The sequence below is a fragment of the Petaurus breviceps genome, unplaced genomic scaffold (assembly GCF_028583685.1).
Source record: "Petaurus breviceps papuanus isolate PSGF00001 unplaced genomic scaffold, PetGlider_PUasm1.0 90644, whole genome shotgun sequence".
NCBI classification, from domain to species: Eukaryota; Metazoa; Chordata; class Mammalia; order Diprotodontia; family Petauridae; genus Petaurus; species Petaurus breviceps.
This window is the reverse complement of record NW_027187298.1, coordinates 1,123,184-1,138,963: the sequence shown is the minus strand read 5'-3', so window position 1 is coordinate 1,138,963 and position 15,780 is coordinate 1,123,184.

The window sequence follows — 15,780 nt, the reverse complement described above, 5'->3', positions numbered from 1 at the left end:
TAGATAGATAGATAGATAGATAGATAGATAGATAGATAGATAGATAGATAGATAGATGATAGATAGATAGATGGATAGATAGATGGATAGATGGATGGATGGATGGATGGATGGATGGATGGATGGATGGATGGATGGATAGACAGAGACAGCAAGAGAGACAGAGAGATAAATAGAGATAGATGATATAGATATAGACTGTTTCCCTCTAGAAGAATGTAATCTTCTTGGGGGTAGAAACTATCCAGTTGACTTGAATTTGTGTCCCAGTGCTTAGCAATGTGTAGAAATAGAAAATGTAAAATCAATGCTTTTTGTATTCATTCACATACACCTCTCCCTCCTTTCTCTAGTTAGCAATCCCTTGTAGCAAAGAATAAAAAGGATAAAAGGAAAAAATAGTTCACCAATACTAGCACATCAGTCAAATATGAAGATATATGCAATGTTCTTTCCTTGATCACAATAAAGTCTACATATGATTTAACAGATACTTGTTCTCATCTGTATGAGATTTTCTCTGTGCTCCTTCCTTTGCAGATAATAAGCTAGATATACTTTCTTGTGTGATTTGTATCATTGTCATCATCATCCTTAACAACATTTATGCAGTGCCTTAAGGTTTGCAAAGCATGCTAGATATATCAGTTCAATAAATCAGTCAGTTAATAAGCATTTATTAAGCACCTACTATGTGCCAGGTTGTGTGCTGGATACTAGGGCTACAAAGAAGATGAAAGACAGTCCTTACTATGAATAGGAAAATTGTAGTATATCTGGAATAATGGTTGAGAGTTTCAAAGAGAGAAATTTAGCCTTGGTGCAAAGAAAAAATGCTTCCTTACAGTTGAAGTAAAAACTGGGAAGTAAGAAAGGTCATTTTGCAATGACCCTGGCCTCTGCATGGCCTTCTGGTGTGACATCACCTCACTCTGTCATGGAGGGAATGAAACTCTATTGCTACTCTGGTATGTCTATGAATTCCTATGAATAAACATATTGCAAATCATGTATCCAGAAGTCTCCATCCTGCTGGGGAGGTTTAGGTGGAGATGTCATTGATTTGGAACTTTTAGGTAGAGAATTGATTGAATCTTTACCTGAGGAGAGAGGAAACATATATAGTCTCTACAGGTCTTCCAAGGTGTTGATCAGTTTAATTTAGCCAATAGTAGGGAGAAAGAGTCTTATTCACCTATTAGCACAGGTTTAGAACTAGAGATCGATTTAGTCTGGGATGAGAAGGTATAGTATAAGAACATGGCAGGAGGCTACTAGCTAGTAATTAAAAACCTACTGTAGAGACTCCACAAGCCAAGTCTCTACACGGATAATGAGGAAACAATTGATTAGCTCTCCAAGTAAAACCCCCAGAAAGCCCTTAAAAAATCTGAGGTCTGAGTTTGTTACAGGCAGAGGAGACAGACCATACCATACATTTATTATCTTCTCCTTACTCCCAAGCTAAAGTCAGGGAGATGAATAAAAGAAACAACCTGAATCAGGATCCAGTTAGCATTGATTCCCAGAATGCTTTTTAAGGTAACCTCTTAATCATGAATAACAGTAAGTTCCATATGATCATATATTAAACATAGCATATTAAGTTTGAGTATAAAGTCTTACATCTAGGTCCAAAATGTAAACCATATAAATTGAGGATGGGGAAAGATAGAGTTAGAGCTCATTTGATAAAGACCTAAGAGTTTTCAGGTTTGCAAATAATATAAATCAACAATTTAATGCAGAGACTAAAATAAAACAAATATAAAATATATTTACATAAAATATGCAATATATTGTATAAAATATTCAATATTTTATACAACATATATATCATTTTTATAAATATATAACATATTATAAATAAGTGTATAATATATATGTTTTCCTTTTCTTTTGGTCTTGACTTGTAATTTTATTGGTGTGGGGAATCCTCAGTGATGAAATTCCCTTTACCAATACAAATCAGTAAATAGGTGGTTAATACGAATAGCATCAACCTCAAAAGAAGAAAGTTACTTGTGTAATGAAGGAAGGGGAAAAATCTGGAAGTGACAATGGGGACTAAAGAGTATTCCAATTCCCTCCCTCAACGAATGAGCCAAGAAAAATGAATAAAGATTCAGCCAGTACTAGAAAGCGTAGCCAGGAAGGTTGGGCCTTTGGGGGAATCCAGGTTTCTGTAAGAGCTAATAGATGGAAGACATGGGAGAGAAATAGATTTAAGATGAAGGGAAGTTTTTACTTATGGAATGGGCATTCCTGATAGCACAATGGAAGGTCTATGTGGAGTTAGATTAAATCTTTTAGGGAGATGAGAATGAGGAATCATATGATAGAGGGTAAGGAATAGGATTTGGATGATAATCTACAGAAGTTTCAAGTCACTGTGATGTGAAGAGCAGGATCAAGTGTAAGAATATTCATTACTTATTATTGTAGGGTTCCACTACTGTACCCCCCAAGGACAAGTATAGCAGGAGACAGGAAGCCTGAAATGGAAGGGAAGGTTGATCTCTTTTGCCTCCAGGTTCTCTACATCCCAGTTGAGATATTGGTCTGGCAACAGAAGGTGGTAGATAGCTTATTCTAGCACATATGAAAATGATTGCTTTGGAGCATATGAAAGATGCCTAGCCTGACTCCTAGAAGTCTTTCCTCAGGGAAAACAATGTACCCAGCAGGAGATAGAGGGCTCACAGTGTTAGCACACCCCTAGTCTGAGGTCTTCTCACCCGCAAAGCGTGGATATGAGGTGGCAGCAGGACATGGTAAACTCCCTACAGAGATGGAAGACACCAGGTCTTGCCCCTAGAAGTCTCTGCTCTGGGGACACACTACATCCCAAGGGAGATGGAAGGCTCAGGGTGCAAGTGCACCTCCTCCCTTAATTATGGGTGTCCTCTGAGGCTTTGTCTCGAGTAGTTTCCCTTTTCTCCTTGATACCCTCTTTCTCAATTATCTCATCATCTTCCTAGGATTCTATTATCATCTCTAGGTGGTTCACTTCCATGCCATGCCATATTTCTACCCCTTTACCCTATCCTGAGCTTTTGCCCAACATCACTAACCAAGTGATGGACATTTCCAATGATGTGCTTCATAGATATTGCAAACAACATAACCATAATAAAACTCATTATCACTATCTTCAAAGGTACCTATATTCCTACTCCTCTATTCCACCATCTTTCTAGTTACACAGGTTCACAGCCTCACAAGAATCTTAAACTCTTTCTTCTCTTATACCCCTTACATTCAACCAGATCTTGTTCATTCTATTTCCATGACATCTCTAATGTCTTCCTCATTCTATCCACTCACACAACCAGCACCCTAGCTGAACCCTAGTTCAAGTCCTCATCACCTCCCATCTGAAACATTGGGGTAGTCTTTAAATTGAATTGAACTTCCTATTTTCAGGGTCTCCCTTTTCCAATTAAATTAAGTCAACTCACTGAAGCAATTAGGATGAACGCTTTCTGACCTTGAGTTTAAGAATGAGAATATGTCAGGGTCAATGTAACTCACCCATTTCAATTGGTGGTGGCAAATACTTTTCCAAATGAGTGATTGTATAGTAAGCCAAAATCCACACTAAAACAAAGAGAACTAAGCCTATGCATAAAATGTATCTATAAAAAATAGATTTTAACAAGTTTTATTTTCAACCAGTCTTAACTGGGAGGAGGGAAAAGAGATAGGGCCTATAATCCTTAAAATCTGCATCTAGGAAACAGTGATGTGATTGTGTCACAACTCTCTACAGATGACCTCCCAACTTTCCCTTTTCATAAAGGAAAGCCTCATCTTTGACATATGTTAGAAATGCTTATTCTTTTTCAGGGATCCAAGTTTAATGACTCAGGGAGAACAAAGTATATTTTCTACTTTCCATTTCAGATCTAGGGTTCAGGATCTGAGAGTACAATCATTGTTTGAGGAGAATTAAAATATGAAATGGGAATGTTTCCAAATTTATTTAAAGTTAACTAATGATGAGATGCATAGGGTCTTATCTCTGATTCCAGGAATTTAAAGCCCAGAAAGACACATTCCCTTACATATATTATCTCACTTGAGCCTCATAATAACTCTCTGAAGTAATTACTCTACAAATAATACCATCAGGGCCAGCTTGTAGCATGGTAAAGAGGTAGCTAGGATGATCTGGGTTCAAGTCCCAGCTCTCATATATACTAACTGTGTGATTCTGGGTAAGTCACTTAAATTTTCTGTATTCTCAGCTACTCACTAGTCTATAAGTGGCAGAGAAGGTGCCATCTTGCACAAAAGGTACTGATTCATTCACAAAAAGAATTCTTACTATAACATATGTAATGATTGGTTATCCAGTCACTAATTAAAGACTGGTAAGGAGGAGAAGCTCACTCCTGAGGTAGCTCATTTAAGAAGAGAGAATTTCCTACACTAACTGAAATCATAGGTTCAGTTCCAATTGCCTATCTTCAGTTTTTAGATGAGGAAACTGAGTCTTAGTTATCAATGTTATTGATATTATTATTAGTAATAATAATCACCATAAAATGATGGCTATCATTTATATAATGCTTCAAAATTTTCCAAGAACTTTACATAAATTATTTCATTTGAATTGTGACTTTCCCACAACTACTAGTAAATATGAGAGACAGTACAATATAGCGGGGAATCTGGATGATCCCACTTTAGTCATTTACTAGCTGTGTGACTCTGACTAAATTGTTTAATCTCTTTAGTCTTCAGATTCTTCATCAATAAAATGGTAATAAACATAGCACCTACCTCACACAGTTGTGAGGATCAAACAAATTAATGCATCCAAAGTGTAGTACAGACCTTAAAAATATTTTTATATATCAATATTATTGGGTGTAAAAGATTACCTTTGAATTTATGACTTCCTAATTTTATCTAATACATAAAAACATCTAATAAAGTAATGTCAATCTACAATGAAGAGAAATGTATTTTTGTGTTAGTTTAATAATGTATTTTTGTAAAATTTTACTGATCAGTTTACATAATGATAGGGAAACACAATTCTTATCTTCAAGGAGACCACATGACAGATGCATAGGTTGTCTCTGATGACTACTTGACCGGTGCATACATCACAGAAAGTTGCCATCTTACCAGGCTAAAGAAATAAATCAAGGAAACTGAGCTTTTTTCTATGGAATGACTTTTCAGTGGGCAAACTGGTTGTTCCAGTTGGACTGTGCAGGCTTATCAAACAAAGACTTTAGCAACTTCTTAGCAGTTTTAATAGCCAAAGGAAATCATGAGGTCTCTGAGAAGGAAGACTTCACTACTTTCAAAAAGACTATAGTCATTAACACTGGGCTCCACTTGTTGCAACAGTTTAAGAGAGAATTAGAATGAAGTGTCTATTCTCAGATTTAATCTTTCTTTTTTTGTTCCCTCTATTAATGTTCCACAGTTAGGGAATGTGAAATAAGTGTCCCATAATTGGTAGGATTTTATTACATATAAATATGACTTATGTTGAATTTCTTCCTACCATTGTTAAACAACCAAAATCTGCCTTTGCTCTATTGAATGTTAGTTAATATTAATTAGAGAAAACAAATGCTTAGGGCATTTTGTGGAAGGAGATATATAATATGACAGAATGTATGCTGACAATGCTTTCTGCCCAATTGGTAGTAACTAGGTATCATCCTTAAATGTTGTTTAGCTCACTGTTACCTTCTTATGTGGCTCATGCACATCATAAACCATAGACCAAATACCAAAAGTGACTTCAATTTCAACCCTGAGAAAGATACGTTATCAGGTGTATCGGGAAAAAAAAAAAAAAAACGCTGAATTTGGTGTCAAAGGACATGGGTTGAAGTCCCTGCCCTGCTGCTTAGAACCTATATTTTCTTGAGAAAGTCACTTAACCCCTTAGGGTCTAATTTTCCCTATATATAAAAAAATGAGAGGGGTGAATGAAATTGCTTTTGAGGAACTTTCCAATTCTGTATCTATGATTCTATGAACTAGTACTCTTAATAATATTTTACTTTTTTACAGCATTATATGATGACAAAGTGCATTCCACAAGGTATCCTCCAAGTCAGGAAGGCAGTATAAATATTAGATGCATCTTTTAAAATGTGGAAACTGAAATTTGCATTAAGTCAGATTTTTTTTACATTGCACATTTTTACCTCCTTAGAAAATTATTTTCTCTACCCCTGAAAAGTTTTCCTCCCTAGCAGTATTTAAAGTGGTTCTGATCTTTCATTTTGTATAAAACTTACTTTTCTTTATTTTTTTTCTTTTTATAGCAGACAGTTGATTTAATTTGAAGAAGACAATGCAGTTCTTTAAACTCATGGAAACATTGCCTTAAAAACTACAATGTTAATCCTACATCTGCTCATTGCTTTGTAGTTTTCAGAATATAGGAGCTATGTCATTTTAAGCCCCTTCTAGGACTCAGAGTTGCTATCTAGGCAAATAACTGGGTATATCCCTGCTCAAATGTCTTCTCCATCTCTACCTGAAGAAATTTTCTAGTGAGCAACAGTCTAGGTTGATATTATTAGAGCTGCATGATAGGATTCCATTTTTGCCTTTGTCTTTGTATACCCATCACTTAACAATATTCATTGGTTAATGTGGAGATACTAAATATAAGGCATGCATTAATTGAGCAAATCATTTCAGTCCCTGACTCATCAACTCTCTAGACTCTACGGAGTATAGGACCATAGCTTTAGAGATGAACTAATATATACTAGTTGTATATATTAGTACATTATGCCTCCTATATCCCTAGGGTTGCTATAAACAAAATGTTTGGTAAACCTGAAGGTAGTATCCAAGTGTAGAAATAGTGATTATTTTTAATATTAAACACTTATTGAATTTAATAGCACTGTCAGAGGACTGTGTCTAATTCTGGAGGTGATAGCTACATGGTTCGATGGACAAAGTTGGAGCCAAAACAAGAAGACCTAAGTTCAAATCTGACCTTAGATACTTACTACCTTCACTTAACTTCTGTCCACTTCAGTTTCCTCATTTATAAAATGAGGATAATAATAACAAAAACCTTCCAGGGTTGTTATGTAGATAAAATTAAATGATATTATGATGATGTAATTATAAAAAAGTTTAGCTAAGTCACAACCTCTGTTGTTATGGAATTCGCCAGCTAGGGAGGCATACTGCCCAGAAACATAAATTACAATTATACTCAATATTATATAGTAAGTAAATCAGAGAAGTAGGAAATAAACTGTTAACATGAGATATATATTATACACCCCTATTCTCTCTCATGAAATCTAGTCATACATCATTGGCTGTATGCTGGTATAGGTAAACAGCAACTAAAAAAAGAAAGAATTTATCATCTTACCCTCTTATCTTGCCGCTTCTCCTGACTTCCCTAATTCTGTTGCTAATACCATTATTCCTTTTAAAACTGTGGATTCATCCCTTGACTATTCCTCCTTCCTCATCAAAACTTAAAATGATATACAAATGGTATGTATCATCATCATCATCATCATCCTTGAATGATATCTTTAATTATGAAGTTAAAAAGTCATTAATTCTGTCTCTAAAGCATTTCTTACATATCTCTTTTACCCGCACACATTTTCACCACCTTTACTTCAGATCCTTATCTACTATCATATGGGCTAATGTAATAGCCTCCTAATTGTCCTCTTTGCTTCCAATTTCTCCCCTCACCAATATGTCTCATACTGCTGCCAAAATATTTTTCCACTATTCATATCACTCTTTAGCTCCAAAACCTTCCATGGCTTTCCATTATCTGTAGGAAAAATACAAATGGCTAGACACTTAAGTCCCCTTACAATCTGATTCCAATCTACCCTCCCAGATTTACTGCATAATACTCCCTTTTGTGAACTCTATGTTTCAATCAACATAGACTATTAACAATTCTCTGGAATTACTAATAGCATGCCCATCTCTGTTCATTCACATAAGCTATTACTTATGTTTGGGGAAAGTGCTCTTGCTGTGATCTCTATCTCTCAGAATCCTTGCTTCAAGGCTCAACTAATATAACAGCTTGGCTCCCTTTCTTAGAATTCTGTACTTCCTCTATTGTCTTCATGCTATACTTTTGTATATCCCCTTCAGTTGGCACCCTTCCCCTCTTCTTCCAGAATTTAAACTCCTGAGGGCAGGAACCACTTCATTTTTGTCTTTATCTCATCATTGTCTGGTCTAAAGTAGGTACTTAATAAATGCGTATTGAGTTGGTTTGAATTTGAGAGAAATCCATCACAAACTGTGGTGGTAACCAGAAATTAAAGAAGGCTTTATGAAGAAGACATCATTTAAGTTGCCTTTTAAAGGATATGCATAACTAGAAGAGAATAAAATGGGACATGTCAGTAAAATACAACAAACAGCATATGAGGGGAGTAGGAGCTATGTTTGGGGACCAGCAAATAGTTCAAAGGATAATTCTTGAGGTATATAATTTAGGGTTTTTTAATTTTATTAGGTATTTAATGGGGGAGGGAGTTGTTCCAAATCCTATCCTTCCCTCCTGCCCTTCCCATGCCCACCTAGAAGGCAAGCAATACAATATCAATTATATGTGGAAAAAATTATGCAAACCATATTTTCATATTATCCATTTCTCAAAAGAGAAATAAAAATAAAGTAAGAAAATTATACTTCAATTTTCACTCAGAGATCTTCAGATCTATCTCTATGAGTGGAGTTCTTTGTAATTGTGCCAGATCATTGCATTGACCAAAATAGCTAATTCACAGTATATCTTCATTGCAATTTTGCTGTTACAGTATACAATGATGTCCTGGTTCTGCTCATTTCAATTTGCATCAATTCCCATAGGTCTTTCATGCTTTTCTGAAATCATTCTCCTCATCATGTCTTATAGCACAATAGTATTCATCACAATCATATGCCACAACTTGTTCAAACATTCCCCAATTGATGAGCATCCCCTCAATTTCTAATTTTCTGCCACCACAAAAAAGAGCTTCTATAAATATTTTTGCACATATAGTTGCTTTTCTTTTTTCTTTGATCTCTTTGGAGTACTGACCTAGTATTGCTGGGGCAAAGGGTATACACAGTTTTACAGCCCTTTGGGCATAGTTGCAAATTGTTCTCTGGAATGGTTGGACCAGTTCATAAATTTACTAACAATGAATTAATCTCCTTTTTTTCTTTAGCTCCTCAAGCATTTGTCATTTCTGATTGGTGTGATGTGGTACCTTCCATTTCTCTAAGCATTACTGATTTAGAACATTTTTAATATGACTATAGATAGCTTTGATTTTTTTCTTCTACAAACTACCCATTTATATCAGTTAAGGAATGGCACTTATTTTCATAAATTTGACTCAGTTCCCCATGTAGCTAAGAAATGAGGCATTTATCAGAGAAACTTGTTATATGTTTTTTAGTCTTTACATTTTTATTTATTTTACTCTGAAATTAAGAAATAAAAAAAACATTTCTATAACGGCAAAATAAAAAAAATAACGGCACATGAAACTGCAAACCTTTTGTGTACAATTTGCTATTCCTTTTAAATATATAATAAAGTTATCTTTTTTTGTCCTTATTAATTTGTTCATTTACTTTGAGTTTACAAGATTCTGTTCCCCAGTTCTTTGAGTTTCAAATTTTCTCCCCTTCCCTCCCCTACCCCCCCCCATGGCAGCATACAATCAGGTATAGGATCTACAAATACTTTCACATTAGACATTGTTCAGGTTATAAAGAAGGATTGTATTGGATTGAATGAACAATGGGAAAGAGGAAACCAAACTAAACAAGAAAAAGAAAGAGAGCAGGTAATTTGCTTCAATCTGCACTCAAACTTTGTTCTTTCTAGATCTTTCTCTGAATGTAGGCATCTCTCCCCATCATGAGTCTTTTGGAGTTGACTTGTAGTCCTGCATATAATAAAGTTATCATGAAACTTTCTTTTTTCTTTTCTCCCCCCACCCCCACACACTGCCTTAGAGATCGCTACCATTAGACACAAATGTATGTGTGTGTGTGTGTGTTGTAAAACTATTCTATACATACCTCTGTTTATCATCTGTTTCTCTGGATGAAGATAGCATCTTGTTATGTTGCTTCATTGTCTCTAGTACATTTTATTTTTAAAACATGTACTTTTCATGTCCATCCCTCTTAATTAGGTCAATTTTTGCTTTCCCTTTGTCTGAGATTGTGATCTCTATCCCTGTTTTTTTTTTTTTTAACTTCAGCTAAGGAATAATACATTCTATTCCAGCTCCACATTTTAACCCTGTGTGTTTCTTTTTGTTTCAAATGTATATCATATAAACAACATATTATTAGATTCTAGTTTTTAATACAGTCTGCTATCTGCTTCTGTTTTATGGGGGAGTTCATCCCATTCACATTCACAGTAATAATTACTATGTGTTTTCTTTCATCCTAATTTCTATTTATCTTTCTCTCTTGTGTCTTTTTAACCCATTCTCCTAAAAAGTCTGTTTTGCTTCTGACCACCATTCCCTTAATCCATCTTGCCTTCTATAAATCCCTCTCCCATTTTCTTCTTCACACCTTTCATGTCTCCCTGTTAGGTAATAGAGATTTCTATGCCAAACCGAGTAAGTTTATATATTCTTGCATCTTTGACCTAATTCCAATGAAAGTGAGATTTAGGCATTGCCTATCACTCCCTCATTTTCCCCTTTACTCTAAATGGTCTTTCTTGTGACAAAAATTTTCCCATTATACCTCTCTTCCTCCTTCCCCCAGTGAATTCCTTTATCTCACTTTCTCATTTTTTTAAATCATTTCAAACTTAATTGACTTAAACCCCATGCCCTCTGTCTATAGACTCATCTTAACTGCCTTAATAATGATAACATTCTTAGGAGTTACATGTAACATTTTCTCATGTAGTGGGGAATGTAAAAAGTCTATTAAGTCCCTTAAGATTACTCTTTTTTTCTGTTTCTCTTCAATCAAATGTTTTTATTCTGTTTTTATTTTTCATCATGAATGCTTGAAAGTCCTCTATTTCATTAAATATCCATTTTCCCCTTAAGTATTATACTCAGTATTGCTGGGTAAGTTCCAAGGCCCACTCCTGGTGCTATTGCAAAGTGGACTCCAGGCAAGATCACTGTCCACTGTCACAGATCTCTCTTGCCAATCTCCTAAGTTGACTTAAGCTAGAAAAAATGCCTCCCTTTGTCCTTTTGTTGCCTCTACCACTTCAAAATTTTATTTGAGGCTTTATTTTTTTTCAGAAGCAATCGGGGTTAAGTAACTTGCTCAAGGTTACACAGCCAGTTATTTCTGGGTGTGGTGCTGAGCATCTGAGCCCAGGATTCGATCTCCAGGTTATCCTGACACTGGAGCCGGTGCTCTTACTCACTGAGCCACCTGGCTGCCTCTAAGCAATTGGGGTTAAGTAACTTGCTCAAGGTTACAGTATGGCCAGGTGTTTCTGGGTGGGTGCTAAGTGTCTGAGCCCAGGATTCGATCTCCAGGTCTTCTCAACACTGGAGCCAGTGCTCTTACTCGCTGTGCTACCTGGCCACCCCTTGAGGCTTTATTTTAAAGTTGTTTGGAGGGAAATGATGACACAATTCAGCTGGGTTGTTGCCTCTCTTCTGCCATCTTAGCTTTCCCTCAGATTTAGTTTTTTTTTTTTAATGAATTTATTTCTCAGGTCCTACCTTCTCTAAGTTCCTACCTTCACTCAACTCAGTTTTTATGAGTTCAAGAGTTCATTTCAGTTAAAAATTGATGATTTTATACTTGGGTTGGATAGCTATGAAAATAAGAGCCAGTTGACAAATTGTATCCCCAACAGTCACATCTACAGAAATTATGCTGCAAGCGCAGTTAAAGAAATTCCTTCCAGTTACAACTTTTGTTTGGTTTTGGTTTTGTTCATGTGAACATTGATGAGAGGCTTGGCTGCAAAAAGGGAGAAGACAAGACTATAAAAATGTATCAGATTTAATAGTAAATGACAAATAAGGAAGTATAGAAATGTTTCTTGCCTCTTGTGTGATACCCAAGATGCAAAAAATCATGAGGTATAGTGCTTTATAGAAAACTATTTAGCTATTTCCTAGGGCAAAAATGATACAGATAGTAAACATGATATACTAGTGTTTGAAAATTTAGCATGTATTATTCAGATGATATAAAACAACATGGGAGTTAAATGACGTAATAGATTCAAAAACATACTTGCTGTTTCTGTGATCATAGGAAGGTTTCTTGCCCTATCTAGACCCATTTCTTCTTCTGTAAAATGAAGTACTTGAACAAAATAATCTCTATGAGCCCTGCTAGCACTTAAGCCTATGATTTTATAGCTCTCAAATGGTGGAGGGATTATTAATGGGAAATGTTACTCTGGGCATCAAGGTGGAGCAAAAATATCACTGGATTTAGTGTCAGAGGTCCTGTGTTCAAGTCTTTTTCTTATGTGTGACCTGAGGCAGATACCTATATCAGTGGATAGAGTGCTAGACCTGGAGTCAGAAAAAACCTGATTTCAAATCTGATCTCAGACACTCACTAGCTGTGTGACCCTGGGCAAGTCACTTAACCCTGTTTTCCTCAGTTTTCCCATCTGTAAAATGAGGTGGAGAAGGAAATAGCAAACCATTCTTGCATCTTTGCCAAGAAAGTCCCAAATGGGGTCACAAAGAGCTAGACACAACAAAAGAACAATGACCTGGGGCAAGTCAGTCAGTCAGTAAACAATTTTATTAATAAGTACCTACTAAGTACCAGGCTATGTGCTAAGTGTTAGACAATTCCTTTTACATCTCTGGGACTCAATTTCTTCATCTGCAAAATGAGGTCTTGATGATTTCTACGGTATTAGGAGAAAAAACAGATACAAACCAATGGCCACAAGCTCCAATAACAATGGTAGCTCATATTTCTTTAGTGCTTTATAGTTTACTAAACACTTTCTTCAGAAGAAAGAAACTAGAGGCTTTTTTCAGTTTATGAATTTACTATTATAAGTGATCTCCTATATAATTATTATAATGTGGTTGTTATCTATGAGTGAGTTTATTAATAATAATAGCAGCATGTGGATAGCATTTTAAGGTTTGCAAAGACCTTTACAAATCTTATATTATTTTATCTGCATGATAACTCTTTGAAGTAGATGTTATTACAGCCATTTTACTGATTAGAAAACTAAGGCAGAGGTTACATTACTTGCTCAAGTTGACATAGTTAATAAGTATTCGAGGATGGCTTTGAACTGAGATCTTCCTGACTCCAGATTCATCACTCTATCTGCTGAACATACTAGCTGCCATTAGTTAGGAAATTGGATTAGTTGGGCAGTTCAGAGACAGTTATGTGGGGAAATATAGTTTACCTAAATTTTGTCTAGTCACAAGGACTATTCTTTGAATTAGTCAATGTATCAAGTGCCATGTTAGAATATAGAAAGTGATTGGTAAATATTTGTTGTTAATGAATAATCAAAAACTATGAACTGGCACATGGAAAAAAAAAAAAACTATAACATTTCCTTAAAGTAACCCAGACCAATCAATTCCTGTTTGGTCTTGCATCTAGCTCATTGTCCATTTATATTACGTCCTCCCAAGATGTACATATTGATTGGCAAACTCTATGAACTGCCCATCAAACTACATGCCATAGTTGGGACAACTATCTTAATCTTTTTCCCTCTCCTGAGGGACAGTTAAACTAAACTCTTCCAAATGAGTTAAGTTAAACTCCCTAAGCTCTGACTTAGACCCAGTAAGTTCTGCTTTGTGCCTTCCAAATACCAGATGCCTTTTAGCATTACCCCACTTATTGAAAAATGGTAGGCTTGGGGCGGCTGGGTGGCGCAGTGAGTAAAGCGCCAGCCCTGGAATCGGGAGGACCGGAGTTTGGTTCCAGCCTGAGACACTTAACACCCACACAAAAAAATACTAGCCGTGTAACCTTGGGAAAGTTACTTAACCCCAATTGCCCTCCAAAAGGCAAAAAAAAAAATGGTAGGCTTAATCCCTTCTTGCTTCTTGTGTCTGAGATTCTTTTGGAGATTATACATGGCATACTCTTGGCCATCATTTAGTCCTTCAGAACTTGATACAATCAGTACCAGGTCAGCCACAAATGGGAACACTTGGAGGGTGCTACCGTGTTTCCCCGATAAGACACTGTCTTATTATTTTTTTGGACAGAAAAACACCAGAGGGCTTATTTTCAGGGGAGGGCTTATTTTAATGAACATTGACAGCAATTTTAATAAACAGGTAAATGTGAACAAAAAAATGTACCTTTATTCAATAAGCAAATCACTGGGGAAGAACAGGATGACGTGCTCACTGCTGCAGCTCTGATTGGATGCAGCTCGGAGCACGGCGTACGTTTCACGGGGGGGGGACAGTGCATACAGAGGGTACTGTAATGTAGCGTGTAGCGCAGGGGATCACCTTCACTACAGTAGCAATCTTAATAGGACTTATTTTTTGGGGAGGGCTTATTTTAGAGGAATCTTACACAGTAAGGGGAGGGCTTATTTTTGGGATAGGTCTTATTATCGGGGAAACACGGTATCATATCTAGCAAATCTCTGAAATTTGATTCTACCCTTGATATTCTCTTTGATGGTGACAAAATATGTTTTATCTGGTATCTGAAGCCTTTTAGAATCTGGCACTACTCTAGCTTTCTAGACTTGTGTTATATTACTCCTGTTCATAATTCCAGGTTCTAGCTCAATAGTGTCAAACTCAAATAGAAACAGTGACCTTGGGGAAGCTAGGTGGCACAGTGAATAAAGCACTGGCCCTGAAGTCAGGAGGACCCAAGTTCAAATCTGACATCAGACACTTGACACAACTAGCTATGTTACCTTGGATAAGTCACTTAACCCCAATTACCCTGCCTTCCCCCCTCCAAAAAAAGAAAAAGAAAAGAAACAGGGACATCTAGTACATACTTAGATCCATATTGTCTTAGTTTTAAAATGTAATATTATCTATGTTTAATTAAATTCTTACTTATTTTGTTATATATTTCCCAATTATAGTTTAATCTATTTCAGGTTGCATTCAGACTACGATTGGAGGCATTTGTTGGCCCTGTGTTTGATTCCTTTGATATAATATATATGAGAACCCACAAAAGGATGGGGCAATATAATTTTTCAGTCAAAAACAACTTAGGTCAGCAGGAAAGGTCTGTCATGCCTAGGTAAGTATGTAAAACAGTCCAGCACAGGAAGTGCCAGCACAGACCCGACCCTAGCAAACCAGAAGCAGGTCTTGGGAGCCCTAAATTAGAAGTGAGAGCAGATACTTTCAGCCCACAAATGGTAGGGGGCAGGTCAAACAGCTACTTAGAAGGAGATTACAGGGGCCTCTTTGCTATCAATGGATAGCATTACATAGACTCTGTTAGAATTAGATAGACTGTCGCTTTTGCCCACACAGATCCCGGTTGCAGTCTTGGTGGCAGTCCCAGATTAAGGAGGAGCAGTAGCACATAATAGCTTGGGGCCACATTGGAGCCACAGTGGAATCCTCACATAATTCCAGGGCAGAAAATAGTGTTTGTGGTTCTTACAGACAAGAGCACAGGTCAGAAGAGTAGTAAACATACTTCTGAGATCATAGCACCTTAGAGGAAATGAAAACTTACAGGTTCCTAAAAGTATCTTTGAAAAAAGCTGCATAAAACCTCTGAAGCTTGGGGCAGCACACCTACCACCCTGGAAGTAGAGTCTCACTTTAATTTTAAAAG